We start from the raw sequence: 18,212 nt of genomic DNA, 5'->3' as shown, positions 1-18,212 counted from the left end.
AAAGAGGAGGGGGTTTGGGGGCAGCTATATAATAGGGCTAAGTAAAAAAAAAACCCACTCCATTTTCTCTATATTACATAATTATTACAAGAAAAAAATAAGATAGAGTATTATTAGATATTAGCTATTGACTTTCTACAAAATTTCCAAATAAAAATCTATCTAGAAAATCTTCTAATTTCAGTATTTAACAGCAAACTAGTTGGCAAGCTTTGCTCTGGAGCAACTATAAAAGTCTAGGAGTAACTATATTCTCCTAGAGTTCAAAGGGACAGTAGAGGTCATCTAGCTCAGTGGATTGAAACACATTTTTAAAAAATAAATCAGAACAGAAAATATAGCAGTGTGTGTTTTGCACTGTTAAGAGAAATTTATTTTAGAGATTAAGTGGTGTGTATGTGGTACATGTATTGAGTCGTGATGCAAAATATATTAAAAAAAAAAAAAAGATTGAAAGCCACTTACCCAAGGCTATACAACTAATAATTGTACACTGAGTATAACAGGCAATGTTTAATAAATGTCTACACGACACCTGTGGCAAGAGGTTCACCTAGTTCCTGCTTGAAAATTTATTTTCTTGTTGAGGACATCACTTATATACTAATTCTACTGCTCAGATATTAAACAGTAAATTTCCAAAATTTCTGATATATACAATTTATTTGAAGCAAAGCTTTAGTTTTCATGTCATTTGTAAGAATGACAGATGCCTTGGTGCCTCTTAATTCCCAGCCTAGTGCTTTTTTCTATGATATCAGGCTTTTACTTTATTCTTACATCCTTGTGATGTTAGAAAATAGCTAAACACATTACTACTACCAAAGAGTAGTAATTCAGCCAAGAAGAAGCTGAAGCAAGGAAATCCTAGCAAGGAAATCCTAGGAAGTTTAAGTCCAGAAAGGATGACACAATGCCACCCCTGCAAGCTTTACAGAAATCTGCCGTTTTCAACCCGCAGCTTTAGATTTCAACTAAGGCAAATGATTCAACTTGCTTGTACTGAATGGGTGTGTTTGCCCCACAAGGGGACACAATGAACACGCAAGAGAGGAAGACAACAGTACAGACATCACAAAGCACAACCTCTCTCCCAACGTGCCCACTTTGATCAGTGCGTAATTAAACACTTCACAGGCATTTAAAACCCAACTACAAAGAGAACTCCAATATGCGAGAAGAAAGGTTAGACCCCATTTGCAAAGAAATATTGCTGAATGTGGACCTCACTGAATAACAATCAATCTCCTGGACCTCACTGAATAACAATCAATCTCCTATAGTTCAACTTACCGTTCACGTCACAAACTCTAGAAAGAACAGAGGCACAGACAAGGCACAGAGCAGAACTTTGGGCTGCAGCCTTCCCCAACTCCTCTGACAAATATCCAACAGCAGGAGGACAAAGCATCATTATGACAGAAATAAAGGCTCTTTAGATGCTGCCTTTTTTTAATTCAATGAACCCACTCTTACACACAGAGTTCATGCCACGATGTCTCGAAATACAGTATTGCCAGATTATGCTATTAATGAGTCCAATAAATTCAGTGCAATATTTTTAAGCATTTTTATCTTAAATAACTAGCACATCTGAGAGACTACCAGTATTTTCCTTAAACAGTCAATGTCATCCCCCAAACAATTAAGAACAATTCAGTAAACAGTTCAAGGGGGGTAAAAAGCGAACTAACAGGAAAAAATTTAAGTGAGTGATAAAGCCACAGGCTCCTCCCCAAGAAGAATATTGCACGTTGCTAGCAGCTGGCACAAAATTAACCATCTATCTTATCTATGCTTCCCCCTAAGCTGTGAGCTATCGGTATTACAATAGACAATTTTGTACTTACTTATTAAGAAGAATGGAAGCTGCCGCACATATCTTAAGCTGGTTTTTGTGTGGCAATTCTGATGCAATGCTGCCCTAAAAATGAACTTTGTTTTAAACAGTGAGATATCCACACGGTGCGGTTAGAGCAGGGGTGGAGCCCACTCTGGGGGAAACAACACACCCAGGCCGACTTCAGTGAGAGCAAACGGCACGTTAATGTTGCCACAACGTTTTTCAGTGCCTCAGAGTCAAAATTAATTGGGTTAAACCCTCTTCATAGAAATGGGGGGGAAAGTTCAGCTTTCCTGCCATGGAATGAAATATAGACATTTCTTTTTCGTGAGGAAAGTAAAGATAAAATGCAAGGTAGATCACGCAGCTCAGCCAACAGAATGTTAGGTGGAAGTGGACTACTGTAAAGGAAGTCCAACCATGCCAACTGCTAAGTTTAGCAACAGCAGCTTCTGCATATCTCAAGGTGTCAGCAACACTGCTCTAGAACTTGACTTTGGCCTAGGTGGCCAAGACAGGGGACCTGAACATTATCAAGCATTACCTATCCTTCTCTACCAATGCTCTAGTTCTCCTGGCAATACAGAAACAATAAAAGCATTTTCTTATCAACTAATTAGCAAGAATTGCCTTCAAAAATAAGGGATTTGACTGATGCTTTAATACTGAAATAAACACATAAAAGGGGAAATCATTTTGATGAAAATCATTAATATGTATACTATGCTTTAAAAAATTCGCAATCACCCACTTTTGCAAATAATTCCATAAGTTTTGATTTTTAATTTTTTTCTGATTTATTTCCAAATAAGATATTCAGGAGGATGTATACGTACTGTCTAAAAATCTTTAATGGCGTTTAAAATTTCAGTTATTGAAACTATTATTAAACATCCGATTATTGTTCAAAATGATTTTAATCAATACTACTTTCTGTACGCACGTTCAGAGACGCACCAACAGTTACTTTTAACTGAACTCCTATAACCCATGAAATAAAAAAATAGGTTTCTCAGTAGAATACCCAAGCATGTAAAAAATAAGCTATATAATCATTTACATAGAATTTAAAACAAACAATGGAAAAAGCTTTGGGAGAAGACCAGGAAAATATTTTTAATGATACATGTTGTCACATTACCCTCTCCAACTGCTACTCCCTCACACTGGAACAATAAATCAGTCTGGAGTATTGAATATTTCAATATTTTGAGAGATGGCCTAGAACACCCTCTTTCAGCATCCTGCGGGTAGGTGCTGACTGATTTTGTCTGTTGTTGGATTATGAGGTCACTCTTGCCATGATAAGTTAACCCGTTCCAAAATCCTCCTTTCATAGTCCAAGTGCCTGATATAATTATTTTTTTCATCCATATATATAATTATGAACTGCCTGCTGCCATCCCTTGCTCTTCCCCACCTAACCCCCAAACTGAACAACTCAAAGGTAGCAGTTGGATATTACATTTGAAGAATCCCATCTTGATACTTTCTGGATTTGCACTGCTGGAAATGTCTGTTTTCAAGTCAAACTTCACTTTCACAGCTGCAAAGGAAATGACAAGAGAAGAAAAACACAGCCAATACATATCAGCAATTAATTCCATCCACAACTGCCCAGCTGTTTGTGCATGGAAGAATCAGTCTGTTTCCTTTTGGGGCTTTCACCACTGAAAATTGATACTGCATATTCAGAGACACAAGCTGTTTGTAACATGTCAGGAATGTGCACAAGATCACACAGAGTTGAAGAGACAAAATGAAATCCAGATCTAGTTTTCTTGGGACTTGCCAGTATTATTTCATAGCTTAAAAAAAAAAAAGAAAGAAAGAAAGAAAAGAAAAAGAAACCATAAAAACACCTCAATCACAGAGAGAGGAGAATACACACAAAAAAATTATCCTGTCTGAATATCACCCTACCAATAAGGAGGAAAATCTGCCAATGACATCAGATTTAGTATCAAGAACAGACACTCTGATTTATTGGCATAGACAAGGTGTGACACTGCTCGGAATCCACATGCCCCTAGTACACTAAATCCAGCCAATACTTTCTGGACTACACAGCTGCTTGCCCAATGTGTAGTTAGTCCTCAAAACAAAATCCTTATAAACGTGAAAGTTGTTGGGAACCAATGCTTTCACCAGTCATGCAGAAAAGCAAGTTTTTCTTGGTTAGTTCTGACATTATTTGGCACCTACAAATACCTGCCCGTTTCAGGGATTCAGGTAAATTTACAGATCCAATCTTCTAGTGTAACAGTCAAGTAATCAAATTTCTCCTTTCCTCTCCCATTCAGTTTTGTGGGTTTTAAATAAAAATACTCTCTACTGAGTGCCAGAGACTCATGTGCAACTCAAGGAGTATTCTATCCCCTCCCCTTCTCTCCCTGCACTCCAACTCCAATTTTATCTCAAAATGTCTGTTTCACGTAAGTCTTGTAAAATGTCGTTTTGTTACATTGTATTTTCAAATATACAGTGAGTCAAATAACTTGTGTTTTCAGTATGTAAAATGACTTGTGGTTAATTATTGTCCTGAAAGTTAGAGAAAAGAAAAAGATGACATTTTTAGAACAAAATAATTCAAAACATATTTAAGCTATTTTACTGTTGTTTTTTTTTTTATATGACACTAGGTATCCCATGATTGAATTCATTGTTCTAAGCACCTCCCCTCTCCCCTTTTGCTGCACAAGAGTTCACGTACTCCTAATGCCAGTATATTTTCAAGCACAACTTGGATGGCACACTCAATTTGGGCACCACTAGGGGATAGGGCTTAACCAGTGAAAAGAAGAAAAGCTCTCTGCTCCAAGTATGAGAGAGACATTCTGTAATCTTCAGAATGAAGATGCTCTCAAGTGCCAGAACTCAAACCAGCACAATGAGAAGCTGTCTCCAACTAAAGTGCTGTGAAAGCACGAAGTGTGATTTGTTAAAGAAATAGAAGGCATCTCAAACAAGTGGTAGACTGAAAACAAAGCACAAAACCAAAAAAGGGTTTTTTCCTTAACAAACACCATCTGATCGAGGATATATCTGGGGTAGGAAAGGGGAGGAGAAGAAAAGTTTAACCTTTGGCTGATGGTGACACTAACTTATAGAAATATGGTATAACTATTAGTGACTCAGCCACAGAGACGAGCTTTGCTTGGCAAACTTCAGCTCTGTGGGACACAGACTAGTTTGAAATGTCTAAGGGAAGGAACTTCCCCACCTACAAGGTTGGCTGAGGAAAGAAAAGGTCTCTCTGAGCTGTTGAAATCAGGTCACTTAAACTCATGATAGTCTAACTAGAGCCTTGGGTAGCATTAACAAAGACCATTCAGGAGAGGAGGCTGGCGATATGAAATTGTCAGCTCATATTTAAAGTGATTTTTTTCCCTCAATGATTTATTATGATAATATTTAATACTAATATATATGGATTTACTATTTTATTCTTAAAAATTTTACATATACAGCAAATTTGAAAGAATTTTACAGTAAGCACCATGTATGCACTAGCTAGATTCTATCAGTAACACTGTACTATACTTATTTTATCACGTATCTCTTCAACTACCCATTCATCTTACCATCCATTAATCTATCTCACCTTTCTTGCATTTAAAGTAAATTACAAGCATTAGTATACTTCCCCCAAATACTTCAGCATACATATCATTACCTAGAGTTCAGTATTTGCTTATCGCTTTTTTCTTTTGATGTAAAATGTACATACAATGAAATACAGAAATCTAAGTGTACACTTGTATAACCCCAACTCCTGTCAAGATATAGAACATTACCTTCACCCCAGAAAAGTTCTCTCATGCCTCTTCCCAGGCAATCCCCTTCTCCCACATTCCCAGAGGCAATCACTATTTTGATTTTAAAAGTGATGTTAAACAACTCCAAGTAGTCATGCCTTCGCAACCTGTGCATCAGAACATTCTCCACTACGTCACATAACTTATACTTGGCTGAACAAAATGATCAGATATGAACCAAATAGATGGAAGGAGCCAAAGAAGAAATCATAAAGTTAAAAGGAAGTGTAGACTCATCTGCTCCAATTACTCAATTTCTTAGGTGAAGGAAACAAAACTTACAAAGTTTTGGCTGCCTGTACCAGTCATCCAACTACTCAGTAATTTATTGGGTGGACCTAGTCTAAGGCTCTTAGGCAGCAGCTCTACACTTCATTTTAGGGTGAAGAGAACAAACTTTGGAGATAATGCTGGTTCAGAGGAAGAGCTCAACCACTTACAGGCTATACATCTTAAACAAGTTTTTTGGTTTTGTTTTTTTTAAACTCCTTTGAGTCTCAGTTTTCTCATCTGCAAAACGAGGAAAATTTTAATTCATAAAGTTTTATGGATTAAAAGAGATAACATTTGTAAAGTGCCCGGCATATTGTAAGTGATCAAAGGAAGGAAACACAGGAAGTGGAGGGAAGATTGACAATACGAAGCACAGTTCAAGAATATGCACTTTCACATATTGCTTCTAAATCCTTGTGCTACCCCGACATTTGCTCTCATTTTGCATATATATGCAAAGAAAATAACAGCACTGAGGCAAGCCGTTTTTCACATCTAAAAAAAAAACAAAGGCTACTCCTTTTCTGTTTGCCTTTATGACAGAACTGGAGTGGTGGGGGGAGAGAAGCACAGACTTTTGACTTCATAGTGACTATATGTACCTTATATCCTTACCTGTCTTTGCATAAACAGCTCCCTTTGCCTGGACAGATCTTCCTTTTATCCACCAAATGAGACGGTCCAGTTAAAATCTAACCTACTTTCCTGATTTACTCAGAACAAATTTAAAGCTCCTTCATCTGTGTTTCCATAATGCTTTAAATCACAGCATTACAGAACTCCTCATCCCAGCAGGCTGCTTCCATGTGTTTCCCCTACTTGAATGGGAGCGCCTCTGTATCCCAAAGCCTAGCACAGAGCTTAGCACACTGAAACCATCCGTAAGTATCTGCTGAATGGATATGCCTCGGTAAATCCGTATTCGGTTACGGTCAAAGTAGCAAAACAACTAAGTCTGAACACTCACCAAAAAAGGAAAGCAAAGTGCCAGAAAAATGGGGGGCAGGGAGATGATCACAGGGCATATTAAAAGGCATGAAATTTAGAAAAGATTAAAAGCCAACTGTGGACTTCCCTGGTGGCGCAGTGGTTAAGAATCCGCCTGCCAATGCAGGGGACACGGGTTCGAGCCCTGGTCCGGGAAGATCCCACATGCCGCGGAGCAACTAAGCCCATGTGCCACAACTACTGAGCCTGCGCTCTAAAGCCTGAGAGCCGCAACTACTGAAGCCTGTGCATGCCTAGAGCCCATACTCCGCAACAATAGAAGCCACCGCAATGAGAAGCCCCCAATAGCCGCAACTAGAGAAAGCCTGCGTACAGCAACGAAGACCCAAGGCAGCCCAAAATGAATGAATGAATGAATGAATGAATGAATAAAATAAAATAAAAAAATAAAAGCCAACTGTGTGTAAACTCTTGTGTTCTCAAAGAAGTGACTGCCACTAAGCAGCTGAAGTGCCACTGGAACAATTCAGTGTGCTGTGTGCTTTATATACTTATCCCATGCACCACCCACGACAACCCTATCAGGCAGTACTATTATGCTCCTTTTATAGATGAGAATACTGAGACTCAAGGAGGTTAAGCAAATAAGGTCACACAACTAGTGGCAATGGAGATAAAAAGCAGAGTAGTGATGTTTCATTACAAGTCATTTTCATATTAGGCCTATTTTACACACAGCGTGGGGAGGCTCTGCATTAAAGAAGACCCAAACAGTTGAGGGGTAACCAAACAGTGCAAGAGATTCAACAGAGGGAGCAAAACTCAATGGCAGAAAAAAAGGCCTAGACAAAAAACAAACCAAAGCTGAGGTGATAAGAGGTGTGTGACTTCTACGTAGGAGTTATTTTCACAGAACAGTTCGCCGCCCGGAGTTATGAAACGTAAGCCAGAGATGGCCCGAGAACATGCAGGAGTGAGAAAGAGTAGCTCTTACTCTCGGCATGGCTTTTTTTCCCCAAACTAATTGTTCTCAGAAGTGATAATACAACATGGATAACTCCTTGATAAAAATGCTGACCATGGTGTTCATGCTTCAGAAGATAATGAGAGCCTCGCCAAGTTGGTGAAATGAACTCTTGTCTGCAGGCATCTCTGGCTACATTCTGTAGTTTCTCCTTTAGGAATACCCTGGTTTTGCCTCCCTTGCAAAGATGGATTTATGAAGGAAAGCTTCCTAGAAGCCTCCACCTTGAAGTTTAAAGCCTCAAGTCCCACAGCCCTCTGGCTTACCTCCAACATAGCACTCATTACACTGACTCACAATTGGCTGTTCACGGATATAGCTCTCACATGTGCTGTGGGAACCTGCAAGGCAGGGTCCCTCAGGACCTAGCACAGGGCAAGTTCAAAAAATATTATGGATGGTAAATGAACAATGTCCTTTGCCTATTTAATATTAGATAGATGGTTATCTGTCAAAAGAGGTAATACAGGCTTTAAAGAGGAAGCAATTATAAAAAAGTCATATTATAGAAAAGGTTGGGGATAACTCAGACTTGGTTAATGTTCAAAACAGGTCTTTTTTTCTGGATTAAAAAGAAATGTATTCAACATAACATACAATGATTGGCGAGTTAAGTCTAATGGAGCTGAGGCTGAAATTCAGTAAAACACTGGGTCTAAGATTAGGCATGATCCCAATTTAAGACAAAAATTAACCGAACTAGTGAGCTTATATTGTATCTGAAGGTTGCCAAACTCCAAGTGGAAAAAAATGTGACTTTGACTCAACTATGGCATAATACTTCCAAAAACAATGCATTTCATTAACCACCCCTTAAAAGATGGCAAAGACTACACGAAAAGAAAAAAAAAAAACACAGAAAAAAGTGAAGAATAAATATTTACGTGCTATTAAAAAACCTGCATTCACAAATAATTTTTGCTTTGAGAAAAAGTCCAAAAACAGAACAGAAAACAAGCAAAAATAAAATGTAATATGGCCATGCAACATATGAAACATTCATGACACGTGCAATTTCTTGTTAAAAGTATTACTTTTGTTTTGATCTGCACCATCTAAGGGTATGGGACTATGCAGCCATTTTTTAATTGTTGCTTTTTCTAAGTATGAGGAAAAAACTCTTTAGCTGGAAAAATATGTGTCATATTTCAAATGACTTACCCAGTAAAAAAAGACATACCAAATTAGTTTTTTAATCTTGGGGAATTTAAGTATTCTCTTCCTTCCAGATTCAAGTACTTAGCTTCAAAGACTGCTAATAAGACAGGTAGGAGGCCAAGCTGACAAATCACAGGATTTACAGGACTAACAATCTTACTTCTCCAGGATCAAGCTCTGGAGCAGGGGTCTAGCGTCCGTGGCCTGTTAGGAACCAGGCCGCACAGCAGGGGGTGAGCGGTGGGCGAGTGAGCAAAGCTTCATCTGCTGCTCCCCATCGCTGGCGTTACTGCCTGAATCATCCCCCTCCCCCAACCCCGCGGTCCGTGGAAAAACTGTCTTCCAGGAAACCTGTCCCTGGTGCCAAAAAGGTTGGGGACTGCTGCTCTAGAGCACGTGCTGCCCAACCATGACAAGAACCACATCCCATCCTCTAAAACTAAAACAGCTTTGAGTCACCAAATCCTATCATAAGCTCTTTCCAAGACAGGGCAAGAGACAGGTTTAGGAATTTTCTCCCCATCTTCACTCCCATTCCTCAACGCCTCAGTGAAAGTATCCATGGATGGTTGGTAGATTTGCCAACTTTCTATTTCCTCAGGCAAATTGACAGCATGCATGATAGGACGTTTAATTAAAATAAAAACAAACACAAAAACAAAAGTAGCCTATAAACACATCTCTTCTTTGCATCTGGAGACACTTCAGTTTACTGCATCATACTTCCTGCCCCCAAATATTACTAAAGTTGGAGAATATCAACTTGTTCTGTGCCAAATCTATACTATACTGATTTTAATCTACTCTGATTTTAGATTTTAAAAAATTATCTTTAAATTCTAAGTAGGTTAGTCAATTCATCAACTAATTTCTCTACTTTTCTGCTTAAATTCATTTATTCTTTGAACAACAACTCATTCAACACCTATCATGTGCTACAACTGAGGAGGTGGTACAGTTGGAGAATGCAAGACATGAATGAGACATGATCCCTGATTCTAAAATACTAGCAACTTAGTGGGTTCGGGGAGGAAGAAGGGAGAGACAGTTTCTTAAAAATTTATATAGTATACTGTATTATTATAGATGTATTACAAACTCAGAAAGGAGCCAATATGAAAGATTCCTGAGAAGTTGCACTGGAGTCTGGTCTTAAAAGGATGAGTAGGTATGAGGGGTGGGGGGCAGACAGATATGCAAAGCAGCATACTTAATAAACCTGTCCTTTATCACATGGTTTTACTTTAAATAAAAGTATTACAGATTGCCATTAATACAAAAAGGAAATCAAAATTGTCACTAGTTAACAGCTTAACAGTGGTTCATATAATTTAAGCTAGAGGAACCCTACAATCTACTAGCAAACCATATAGTTTTGTACCATGTGCTTTTGCTTTCACCCTAATCTTTTGACTTGCATGCTAAGAAAAGAAACTCAAAAGCCATTTATATCCTTTCTTGGAACAATGCTTGTTCTTACACTGCACTAACCAATGACTTAGAAATAATTAAGACCAATTATCTTGAAGCCAGTCCAACTGCAATCTGCCACCGTATCATCATGAAAGGAGGCTTAAGAATGCCCTAGGTTAACACAAAGGTCAGTAAACAAAGACTTGGTCCACCTGGCACAGATATACCACACCCTATGAGCTCAAAGCCTTAATGGTATCAAGTATAAAGCATGGTTGATTCAATGGGAGGGGCTAGGAAAAAAAAAAGAAAAACACAACTGATCACAAGCATTGTGTTTGTAAGGCACCTAAATGCTCAAGTTCACTGGCCCAGAAAGATGCTGATACATACGAGAAAGATTACTTTTGTGGATTGGAAAATTTGGCTAATCTGATGAAAGGTGAAAAGAATGCCATGTTAAATAGCTGAGAATAGACCACCCATTTTGATCAAGTTACTACTGATGTGAAAATGCCGTAAAGTTAAAATTTAAGATATGTTTCCACATCAAAGTACACATAAGTAACAAATCTCCCATTTTTATGGAGAATATTATGAAGATCATTTACAATGCACACTATATGACAACCTGAGTGAAAAAAATCTAAAACAGAAAAATTAAAGTAGGATTACTTACATTATGTGACTTCTTTATTCTAAAGATTCCTTTGCCAGGTTCTTTTAAATAGTAATCTCCCCTGCATTTAATATATTAGGATACAGCCAATTTTTTAGAGCACATATTTTACATAAAGCAAGCACTATCTGTAACTTTATATTCATGAATTCACACATATAATACCTAAGCTCTGACAAAAAAGAAAAAAAAGACCTCCTGCAAAATGTTTGAACTGAGAGGTTTAATCCTAGTGTAGGAATTTCTCAATGAAACATGTATCTTTGGACAGTGTATAAGTAACTTCCTCAAAATATTTAGAGAAAAGGGGAAAAAAAAAAAACCTTATGAGAACTGCTCTTGAGCCTTTGAGAAGGGAGGTGACTAAAGCAGTATAAAAACTGGGTGGAAGAGGAAAAAGGAGGGGCTAAGACAGTAGATGAAGAGACAACTAAGGAGCCAAGAGATAAGGAGGATCAAGTAACTGCTGCAGCAGCCTGAGGCCGGCACACCCACACGGAGCTATGCGGCTTATTTCAAGGGGGTGGAACACTGAGCAAGTGAACAATTTTGGTTTTGTTTAACGGAAAGGTTGAGCAATCCTACAAATGGGAGAAGGAAAAAGGGGTGTTTTTCTAATATAGAAAAAGTTAGGATATAATAAATGGCTATCATGTTTAAAACTATTAAACGAAAAAGAGAAGTAAATACCTTATATATGAAAATGAAAAATTGAGACCTTTGAGGAAAAACACTATAAAGTCCATGTAAATCCAGAGCCACGTCATTTATTGATTGTCACGATAAAGCTTTTTATCCTGTGGACTACACCATCCTTCAAACAACAAGATGCCGGCAAAGCATACTGACAAGAATTTGGGGGGATGTGGATCAGTGTAGTTTTTCTTCAATCCAACTTTTGATTTGGCAGCTTATAGAAACAATTCTCAATGGCTGAGTTTTAAAAACTTACTCCAAGATAAGCAGGACTGTGACTCCAGTGGGCTATTTCCAAGTTGCCAAGCCATTAATCTAAAACAGCTCTCGAGTCCTTTAAACTGATTCCTGCTGGTCCAATATAATAAATGACATGATGTTTTAAATAAAAAGGGGAGAGGGAGGGGAAAAAGAAGGTCCAAACAGTACCTTTGAAGTTGCTGTTAAGTTAAAAAAAAAAACACAAAAAACTGGAAGTGGGAAGCAATAAGATAATACACATTTACTACTATATTTTTCAATCATGTGGCTAGAAATTACAGAATGGATTTTGGATAGGCCTTCTACCAGAAGCAAATTACTTTCTTCAATTTAAAGTTTAACAGCTATTTATTACATTTGCTACACTCTCAGAAATGAAAGCTGATAACAACCCCCCCCATAAGAGATATTTCAAGCTTTTTGCAGATGATTTACTACATTAATCACATCTCTTCATTCGTCTAGGCATTAATGAATACCTTCCTACAGGAATTGGAAAAGGGATACTGCATAGTCAAGTGTTTGCCTTTGTCATGACACAAAAGATGTACCTGATAAACCAGTAAGCCATCAGTGCACCTAGATAACCAGTAAGCCATCAGTGCACCTAGACCTAGTGTTTTTAGTACAGTCAGAACAGAGCAACCAGCTGCAGCTTTAGCATTCTGACTCGTTGGTTTAACAACAAAAATCTGTAGGTAAGGCTCAAAGGAGCAAACCTCTCTCAATATAAAGTCATTACACAGATCATACCACTATTAAGAAATACTCATGGAACTATTCTTTTATTTCAGTAATTTCAAAAAAACTAGACATTTAATTACATCGCAAAGCAATATAAACAGCTTAAAACTTATGAAAGAATTCCTAATCAGAGTCAATCAATTTACCAGGGTAAACTGGATCAAAAGTAAAAAGTAAAAGTTGCCTAGTCTTCTGAAAATGATGTTATGAAGAAAAAATTGCTAAATTAGAAATCAGGTTTTCTTCAAGTCACAACTTACAGGGGTAGACAGAAAGAGAGTTCTTTCCAGAAAGTAGGGAGTTATTATTAGACCTCCCTGCCACCACCCTCCTCTCAAAAGTCAGAATCCTGAAGGGTAATACCCTCAGTTAAAAGGTAGACAAAAAAAAAAAAAAAATCTGTCCACAAACAGAGGGAATTTAAAACACACACACACACAACCACCAAAAAGCCTTATCTGTCTTCTCCAGAGCACTGAGTGGGAAAAGAAAAATCTCTCCTGAGAATCTGTAACAAGAGGTCTATCCTCCCAAGAACTCGGGATTTGAATTTACACACCATCATGGTCCACAAAACCCCACGCCAAGAGAATAACCTGAAGTGGTCTTACACCCCCACCAGACACCTGGCGAAAAGGAAACATATATTTCGAGAAAGGTGCTCTCAAAAGTGGGCTACCTAAGGATTCCCACAGATAAAATCCTGCCAAGTTCAAAATTCAGAATTACAAAGCACATGCGTAAACAAACCACATTAAACAAAAGTCAGCAGAAACAACAGAATAGAATTTGACACCTCCCCCAAGCCCAGAACTGCAGACAATAGAATACTGAGACACAGACTGTAAAATGAGTATTTTCACCATGTTCAAAATCCTTAAAGATAGAATTAGAAGCATGAGAAAGAAACAAGATGTTATAAAGACCAGCAGATTTGAAAAATTACTGAATAACTGAAAAAAACGTAATGAATGGAATAAACAGTAGACTAGACCCAAGTGGAAAGAGAATAAGCTGGAATACAGATTTGAAAAAACTAGCCAGACTGAAGCACAGAGAGACGGAATATGTAAAAGAGAGGCTAAGAAACACAGAAAATAAAGAAGTCCAACAACTGGAATTCCTAAAGAGGAAATAGGACAGAGGTCATGTTCGAGGAGATCATGCCTAGAAGTTTTCCACAGCTGTCCAGAGACAAATCATCTGTAAAGGACTGACAATTAGATTTGCAGTAGACGTCAAAAGAAAAAATAAATATATGTCGTGAGACAAATAATATTTACAAAGCGCTGAGAGAAGATAACTGTCAGTCTAGAACTGCATATCGAACAAAACTATCAAGAGTAAGTAAAATAAAACACTGTCTCACTAAAGTGTTCGATAAGCTCATTAAAGGAACTTTCAATTTCAGAAAGAAATTAAAACTGGAAGGAAGAGCTGAGATGGAAGAAGGAGTGAGGGAAGAAATTGGTAAACAAGTGAGTAATTTCAAAAATGTTATATAAAACAATTCCAACAACAAATGTAGGGGGTTAAAACAAGAAAGAACTAAAACCCCATCACATAAGATTGGAATGGAGAATAAGAGTTAAACTGTTTTAAGATCCTTATATTGTTCAGAAGGGGAGAGAGAGCTATTACCTTTGTCTAGAATATTTTCAAAACCACTAAAATCAGTACTAATAAAACATGACACCCTAATTCTGCCTATTAGTAAAAGATCTGAACAGGCACTTCACAAAAGAGAGTATCTAAATAACCAATAAATACATAAAGAAGTGCCCAACATCATTAGTCATCAGGGAAATACAAATTAGAATCATAACGAGATACTGCTATCTACCAATAAGGTTAAAATGAAAACAAACACAATAGACTGTTAATATCAAGTACTGGCAAGGATGTGGAGCATCTGGGACTCCTGAACACCACAAATCCTTGTGCAATTAGTACAAACATTTTAGAAAATTGTTTGGCATTATCTACAAAAGCTGGACACACACCTGCCCTGTAATCCAGCCACTCCTCTCCCAGGAACAGATTCAACAGAAAAACATACATATGAACACCAAAAACAACACAAAAATGTTCATGGCAGAATTGTTTTTAAAAGCTAAAAACTGGAAGCAATCTGAATGGCCATCAACGAAATGGGTAGATTATTGTATGTTCATGTAATGGAATACACACAATGAGAATGAACTATTGTTACATGCAGCAACATGGGGGAAAAAAATGTTGAGCAAAAGAAGCCAGATACAAAAGAGTAGACAGTGAGTGATTCCATTTATACAAAACTCAGAAGCAAGCAATGCTAAGCTATGGTACGTCAGGATTACAGCTACCTTGCAGGGAGGAGGAAATGCCTGAGAAGGCATATCAGGGTGTTCCTGGTGTTCCGTTTCTTGATCTAGGTGAGGTTACACAGGGTTCACTTTGTGTATATTCACCAAGCTGTAGTACCTTATGATTTGTGCATTTTTCTATGTTATGTTTAACTTATACCTGAAAAAATTAAAACAATTTAAAAGAGAGAAAAGCCTCCTCTCTATAGCAAAAAAAGCATATACAAATATTGAATCATTATGCTGTACACCTAAAACTAACATACTGTTGTAAGTCAATTATACCTCAATAAAATAAATAAATATATATATTTTAAAAAAGCAAACAGTTAATCCTTCATTAATCCAGTCTATTTGTCATGGTAGATCTCCATACAAATGGATATTCCTTATTTCTCTACAAGCACCTGGATTTCATCTGTGTATTACAGCAACTATGTGCACTACAGGAAGTTTACTCTGTGTCAAGTATAGCACCAATTTGCTTCACTCCTTATAAAAATACTTCTTGAAGATGCTCTCATTCTGTGTTCCCAAAGGAAGGCTTAACTCCAGTCAATTCTCTCACTTAGACTTCCCCAAGGCCAACTAGCAGTAAGAGAAAAAGAAGACAATCCTTTTCTGCAATGTCCTACTCCAATAAAAGTGAGGGTCACTGAATAAGTCAATCCATTAGCCCCTACCCCCGTCCACTACCTACACTGTCAGGAGGCCACCAGCCTTACCTGTGTCTACTTTGGCTGTAGTTTGTGGCTCTGCTGGATGAGCCTAACCATCTGTAACACTGTGGCTTCATCCTTCTAAATCAAAAAGCTCAACTGGCTTACCTTCTTTTCACCTTTCGTATTATATAGTGGGTGTTTGAAGAAATAGCCATTAATATAATAAGAGAGACACCTGCATTTTGTTCTAGCAGAGAACTCATGCTCCAAAAATGTAAAATACAGCTGAAGGGACCTTTAAGGTCATCTAGTCCAATTCTCTCTTTTCACCTGTGAGAATTCAGGGCCCTAAGGCTGCTACCTAAGGTCACACAGAGTACTCATCTCCTGACTTCAGGCCAGTACTCTTTCCACTCTTATCATGAAAGTTAAAGTTGCCATTAAGGAAAGAATGCTCAAATTGGAATCCTCTTTCCTATGGAACTTGTTGATTGTCATTCTGCTGAATCATCAATAAACCATTCCATCCCAACTGAGATGAGATACTGAAAAACATTTCCAAGCTATCTGTTTAATGTCAAAAAATGAATTTGCACTGTTGAGAGCAACTTATCAGTGTAACAGACATTAGAATATAAATCCCAAAGAAGGAAGGAGCTCTGGGTAATTAGTATTGTTCCAGTGGCAATCAAAGATTTTTAGGATGGTAAGATGAAAGACGTAATATCCTGAGGTTGTTCTGAAGCTTTAAGAGAGAATAAAGTGGTAGAATGGTTACAATACAGAGCAAGTATTTAGTTCTTTGTAAAGGAATTGTCTGGTTTATAAAAGAAATAGAACTGCTTCAATTATAGCATGAAAACTTCCAAATGCTCTTGGGACCTTCTTTAAAAAATTTATTCAGAAGGGGTTTCTCCTTGTCATTCAGTCTTTGCAGCACACATATTCCATATTTAATTCACTCTCTGCCTCTAACCCAGTATTTTACTAATGTTCACATTCTAATCTGGGCATATATCCAAGCCCTTGCTCCATGCAACACTGGAATAAACTTTAATATACTAGGAAATTAGAAAAATGAACAGGAGGGAAAGCAAATATATTTTCACACAAAGTACAGGATACAGCTGTGATCTGTCAAGCTTATGGGACTATCTCCTTAGCTAACAGCAAAGTTACAGGACACTCCTTAGCTGAACAGGAAGTAGCAACCTAAAAAGTATAAATGTTCCCAAGCCCCAATTCTATTCCCTTCCCTTCACATATTCAGCACACACTCACCCTTTGACCAGGCCTGTGTTGAACACACGCATTCAATTAGCCTTGATGAAGTGTCAGTAGTCTATGGATGACAAGTATTTTTGAGAGTCCACAAGAATAACCTTTAACCATGACGTCCCCAAATAAAAAATCTATGTTGGTTGTACTCTTCTGAGGAAAGAGGTTGTAGTAAGAATGACAAAACCAGCCTTGGCTCTTAAGAAATTCATATTTGTATGAATGATCTTTAGTTTCCCATTTCTGAAAGTTGTTTCCATGGCATCAAAATATAACTAAAAAAAAATAGAATTTCCTTTCATATCCTTTGCAGGACACTATGTAAGCTCACAAACAAGACACCTAACCCAGGCCCAGGGCAACAGAGGTGGAAAGGGAACATTTCATAGTGGAGCCAACGTGTGATTGTAATATATAAAATTTATATGAGACTTATAAATTATATATATTTGATTTATAAATTATAATTTCAAAGGATAAGAGTTAGCCAAGCAAAGAAGCAGTGAGAGAGTGTTCCAGGCACTAGCAGCAGCATGAGCAAAAGCAACGGTGTATCTGGGACCAACGATAATTTAGCAGTAGTACAGCAGATCCTCCCTAGAGCTCCACTTTATTTATTTTTAATTATTTTTTTTGGAGTATAGTTGCTTTACAATGTTGTGTTAGTTTCTACTGTACAGCAAAATGAATTAGCCATACATATACATATATCCCCTCCCTTTTGGACTTCCCTCCCATTCAGGTCACCACAGTGCATTAAGTAGAGTTCCCTGTGCTATACAGTATGTTCTCATTAGTTATCTATTTTATACATAGCTCCACTTTAGAATGGGTTTGATACTGAAAAAGTCAGTTAGCTGGATACTTGGATGCTGATTAGAGGTGCTCAAGTGAATCAACAGGAGATCATATTCCAAATGGTAATTCTGCGTATATAAATAAGAGAGGCTCAAAACAAAGGAAATAGGGATATGCTCAAATGGGTGTGCTTAGAGAAGGGAGGAAGCGGTGAGCATTTTAACCAAGAAAACACTATAGAACTACTTTCAAAAGAATACCCCTTTTAATTG

The 18,212-nt window shown here is 37.6% G+C and overlaps 1 protein-coding gene across 4 annotated transcripts in view; it reads right to left on the bottom strand.

Moving 5' to 3' along the window:
• ADD3 (adducin 3) overlaps window positions 1–18,212 on the bottom strand; it is a 124,844-nt gene that overhangs the window by 54,206 nt on the left and 52,426 nt on the right. The window contains exon 1 of one of the 4 annotated variants that reach the window (XM_068548524.1): window positions 1,851–2,022. The exons of the other annotated variants lie outside the window; for them this stretch is intronic. The gene's annotated coding sequence lies outside the window, so the exon portion shown is untranslated. Of the gene's footprint in view, window positions 1–1,850; window positions 2,023–18,212 lie in introns of those variants that run through there. 4 annotated transcript variants of the gene reach the window in all.

This window comes from Eschrichtius robustus, chromosome 7 (assembly GCF_028021215.1).
Source record: "Eschrichtius robustus isolate mEscRob2 chromosome 7, mEscRob2.pri, whole genome shotgun sequence".
Taxonomy (NCBI): Eukaryota; Metazoa; Chordata; class Mammalia; order Artiodactyla; family Eschrichtiidae; genus Eschrichtius; species Eschrichtius robustus.
Note: the sequence above shows the minus strand (reverse complement) of the source record. Positions and strands in the feature narration are given on the sequence as shown.